We start from the raw sequence: 6,000 nt of genomic DNA on the forward strand, positions 1-6,000 counted from the left end.
TCCTTATGGTCAGCCAATAGGTCTGCTAACAAATTGGGTAGTTCTGAAAGTACAGTAGGTGTCTATACCATTATAATGACATTGTTGATACAATGAAGGTCTGCGTAATGTTTACCTGTAGAAAGGTTTAAATTATTTAATGATATCCAATATACCTTAGACAGAATTCAGGTTATTCAGGGCCCAGCATTTCATTTCCTTATCCAAAGTGGTGAACCAGGCATGCTGTATTGACAGAACAGCCTCAGTTTTCATTGCAGTTTCTCTACCTTGCATTTATAAGGCATTGGACACAGAAAATAGATATATAAAATTATAAAGAATATGACCTCTCGAAAACACCCCAGAAACTGAAAACCCATTAAACCTGACGTATGTTTTTGTTGGTTCAAGTGAGACTGGATTGTTTGCATCACTATTTAAATTTTTACCCAGCTAGGGTTTAGGTCTCAGCAGAACTTTGGTATCAGCTCAGTCCAGAAACTAGTTGACTTTGCCAAGTCTCTTCGGTATCTGGAGTGAGTTCTTGCAGAATTCCCAGAGTCCTGATGGCTCATGGGAAAGGCACTATATAAATAAAATGTATAATAATAATAATAATAATAATTATTATTATTATTATTATTATCACCTTGTGGTGGGCTGGCACCCTGCCCGGGGTTTGTTTCCTGCCTTGCGCCCTGTGTTGGCTGGGATTGGCTCCAGCAGACCCTCATGACCCTGTAGTTAGGATATAGTGGGTTGGATAATAGATGGATGGATAGATTATCACCTTTTAAACCCTCTTGGCCATCTTTAGGATGAGATAAGATTATCTATGAGCCCCTTATGATGGATTTTACAAGGCATATCTTGAGTAAAAGTTCTCCAGAATGCCCTTCTGGTGGTTCTCACAGGTGGAAATATGGTGAATCATAACAAGAAACAAGAAAGGTTAATAATATTTACAGTTTGCTGGACACATGGAGCACACACACATATTTAAGACATTTTGTGCCATTGCGTCATAAATTACTTGGGAATTGACTCATTGCTTACTGCTAATAACTATTACCCACTCCCTACATCTTACAATGCTATTGTTATTTTCTCATTTATTTTTGAAATTAAACTATCGAACTCTGCTGGTAACCACATTGTTGGCACATATTTTTGGGAGTAGGACTGGGAGAAAAAAGACAAATAAAGAGACCAAATACCAAAGATGAATTCACTAACCAGAGATGTTAATTGTAACTAAATTCTAAAGCCAGAAAAACCAGGAAGAAGTTCAATAAACACCACAAGATTAGTTTATTGTGAATGCAGGAATCAGGACAAAGAAAATAGCTTGACACCATCTTAGATAGTGGTGAACCCCAAACGTCTTTTAATGTAACTTTTGGTAGTGACATGTTAGCCATTGTTAACAATAAAAATGCACAAAATGGCTAAGTGTAAAATAAACAAAATAACAATAAAAATTGTAACAACCTGAAATTATTTTTCAAATTCTCCATAACAAAATTCCAGATTGTCATAATGTCACTAATGCAACTTACAAGTGACTTCTAAAAACACAAAATTACTAACAGGAAACATTTTGCTCTAATTAATTTCTACACTAGTTGACATTTTCATAGAAAGTAGCACATCTCCAAAAATATCTGTGGATATACTCTAGGGAACACTAAAGCGTAACATTTAATAAGCTTCACATATAAATAAACTGCATACTGGAAGGACATCAGAACTAATTACTAAGAACACTGATAAAAATATGCAGGAGAAAATCCAAGATTGTATTTAAGGCTGTTCCTACACAGAGAGTCATATTTTCCTTCCCTTTTCAGCATACGTGCCTTTAATTCATGGAATGCGCTAAGACCACAATATAGATAATGTTCCCCATCCCTGAGTAGCTACACTTCATATATAATCTCTATGTAACTCTCTTCTTTTTCTTTATACAGTATGACAATATAAAAAGTGCATGCCATGAATTGCATTTTTGGATGAAAGGATATTTGACAATAATTTCAACATTATTGATTAATAAACATGATCTCATTTTTAAAAATAACATTAAAAATCATATTTTCTACACATTTGTATTATTTAAATCAACATAAATGTAATTTCTGTAGGCAGAAAAAGCTAGTTCAGCCATAACTTTGTCACTACCTAAAATAAGACTATGGTACATCCCCGAACAGATGCAAATGATAAGAACATCTTGGACAGCTCTGCCATATCAGTGCAAACATCAGAAACCTGTGGTGTGCTTTAGTCTTAACAAACTGAGGTGGGTAGCTTCAAGATCAAAGGAGCTCTCTGGGAAAGAAAATTGTTGATTCCTGTGAGTTTTCAAAAGGTTGTTAGAGCCAAGTAATTTGATGTCTATCACTATTCTGTCTAGAAGATCATCCACAATCCAAGCCAGGTCATCTCACATTAAATATCGCCCAAGTGCTAACCAAAAGATGCTGTGCAAAGGTCCAAAGAACTCAAACTAACAACAAGGAATCTACACTAAGGGCTTAAAGGGCCGCTGGGTTAATTTCAAAGTGCATATGTCAACTGTCCAAAACAGACTAATCAACTTTGTTCTACATGCAATGTCGGGCAGGATAAATCCTCTGCTCTGAAAAAAAGAATATAGATGCATGTACACAGTTTTCCATAAAACACCTAGCACAGAGCCATTGGAACAGTGCTGAGTTGTGCAGAGGACAGCGACCACGTGCTTCTCAAGACTTAAGGACATGTTGTACTTTGCCAAACTCAGAGAATTAAACCTGCTTTATTCTCAAGCAGAGGAGACTGTGTGAAGACCTAATGCAGGCCTTCAGCTTTCTCAAAGGCATTGATAAAGTAGATCATACACTCAAGAACACCAGAGTAAATGAAGGACAAGTGCATTAAAGACTGAAGCCTGGGATCAATTCTTAATGCAAATAGTTGTAGGAATCTGGAAGAAACTACCAAGCCATGTTAAGTAGTTAAAGCAGAATAACAACCTTTAAGAAGCACCTGGATGAGATACCGCAGCCCACCGCAGGATACTGGGACAATGTAGCTTATTAGCTAAACAAACAAGCTTAATGAATGGAATGGTTTTATGCTCTTATGATCTTAATAAATGATTGCAAAAACAAAAATTTAAAGTCAGATCACCTGTATCTATTGATATTGACATCCTCCTTTTCGTGGGGTGTACTTACTTATTCACAGCACTGTATACTGTCAAAAGAAACCTGTCAGATTTGCCCAAATCTTTCATTATCAGCTGTCCCTGAAGCTACACTAGCTAGTAATGATACTACATTGCCAGTATTTCCAGACTTTGTCAGCTTATTTCTATGTTAGATAACAATGGAAATGGGACAAATAGATTTCAAGTATGGAAGAGTATTCAGCCATCAATAAGATTAACTGTTCTTTACACTTTTGGCTCACCCTGTATATGTATATGTACTGTATATACTGTTTATATGTATTCTTTATACCCCATTCTTATTAACATTTTAAGTGCCACTGCTTGATCACATTTTACCAAATCTCTGATTGATTCTTAAAATTTTGTCAGCCAACAGAAACCAAAGCTGCAGTAACTCAGATTTTTACACGACTAAGAGATGTGTCACCATGGTGAGGTGTCTACCGGCACAGGGCTGTGACTGGAGTTCATCCAGATAAAGGATAGGCGTTTTTGGAAGTACACTCAGCAGCCATCTTATTAGATTCACTTGCTTATTAATGTAACAAACACATTCGATTGAGCCTAGCACATGATCTGTGAGACTTTGACTGCGTTATGCCAGAAGTGGTGGTTCCAGCATGTGGAAACATTTGCCCTCCAGGGATCTTCATGCACTACAGTCTGCAGAGTTTACATACAGTAGATTGGTGTGATAAAGAAAACATCCCGTGGCCAGCAGTTCTGTGAGCAAAATCACCTTGTTAATGAAAGAGCTCAAGTTAGAAAGACAAGAAGTGTCCAAGCTACTGAAACACAAAAGCTAAAATACTCAAATAACAGGTTTTTTTTTACAACAGTGGTGTGCAGAAGAGTTTCTCTGAATGCACAATGCTGGAGCATCTTGATGCAGATAGGCTACAGCAGCAGACCTCCTAAGGTCCAAGAAATGAGGGCACATACATACGCCATGAATGAAGACTGGAAAACATGTCACTTTGATATGAGTTTAAGTTTTGGATATGTGTTGAATAGTTTTGATCAGTGAAATTCACTAGTGGGCATTGTTGTGACCTAAACATTTTTCTACGTTTTATCTCTATTCTTGTTATATTTGATTATTTTTAAACCCAACTCTTATGTTCTGTCCTTTTATAACTCTGACTCTCCAGTGTTGTGGATCAACTTTAATGGTCAGTCAATTCTGTATGTAGATTTGACGTATGGTTCTGTACTCTGAGTGAATGCAGAGAAGACCCAGAGACCGTCATTACGTTCTTTCAACTTGATTATACTTCTTGAACAGTTTGAATAACACTCAATCAATTTCATGGCCTACACTGGCAGCACTAGATATAAGACAGAAACTTTGGACGGCATACCAGATCTTTTTTACTCACACACACTCTAACTTATGCTGATAGGCCTGGCCATAGCAATTCTGAGGCCAAATCTGGGCTGTTTTACTGGGGCCTCATGAATTTAAGAATTTCAATTTAGGTATCAGTAATATATGCTATTACAGTGTATTAAAAAGCAAAACAATATCAACATATCAGCTTATCCTTTAACAAGAAACATGTTAACATCATACTATACAACTAAAGAAACTTCTCCTGCAGAGGGCTGGTGCCCTGCCCAGGTTTTGCTCCTGCCTTGCATCCTGTGTTGGCTGGGATTGGCTCCAGCAGACCCCCGTGACCCTGTGTTAGGATGTATTGAGTTGGAAAATGACTGACTGACTGACTAAAGAAACGTTTCCGGCTTTTTGTTGTAAAACTCTGAAAGTCTGTTAAGGCTTTTTTCATAGAATGATTGACATTAGAAAAGATTTGGTCAATTTTAACTTGTAAAAGCTCCTTACCCTAAATTACACATTTACTGGTATTGCCAAAATATGTGTAAAAAAAATAATAAAAATTGAAAATTCAGTGCTGCCCTTCTTCAAAAGGTTCCAGGATTTTCCAAGGTTTCAAAAAATATGAAGAAGGAAGAGCTGGTACATCTATTTTCTTGACTAGCATATGACCATCAACATCTTCTAGCTTTCTGAACATGATAAATTTTTTTCCCTGAATGATCTTCACATCTGTCAGTATGTCGGTCGACCTGCTTCTTGATGAAGGGAAAACTATAAGCATCTAACAACACAGGAGTTAGGGAGTTATAGAATTTAGAAGTGGAAGTGAAGAAGGAATCTTTGTGTCAATAATGTAGGTGTTGCTCAACTACACACAATCATGGCAAGATGTTAATGCCTGCCATATGTCACTTGGAGTGGGCAGAGGAGGTGGCACACAGTCAAAGAGTTCTTGTGAGTAATGACTCAAATGTAAACTTAATCTCTGTTGTTTGTGTTGGCAGATGACAGAGCCATGAACTTCTGTTTTCGGTTATGGTATTACCGATTATTAGTATTAGGTGTGTAAGCCCATGCTGTAAAAAGCCTGGGGTCCTAGAAACTATTGAAATTGTCAGAAAATAAACTGAAATTTAAAGCTCTCTGGTAATTGAAAGGAACTATTCTGGGCATTTCTCTCCTACTAGTCTCATCCCACTAGTCTAAGACAGTCCTTATGGTGCTCCAGTGTTGCTCAGATCCACATCAGAGACACAGTCCTCAAGCCTCATGAAATGTGGTCTCCCGGACAAAAAGTCCATTGTCCAAGACACAATAGGCTCATTCACCTTTACATTTATGAGCTTACCCCATAAAAGGGATAGCTAGATGATATTGAAGACACTGGATAAATAAAAAAAACAATCCTCACAGTGCTGCCAACTTTGTATAGATGGGAATAAGTCTTGTGGAGCAGAGAGGT

This window comes from Polypterus senegalus, chromosome 6 (assembly GCF_016835505.1).
Source record: "Polypterus senegalus isolate Bchr_013 chromosome 6, ASM1683550v1, whole genome shotgun sequence".
Lineage (NCBI taxonomy): Eukaryota > Metazoa > Chordata > Cladistia > Polypteriformes > Polypteridae > Polypterus > Polypterus senegalus.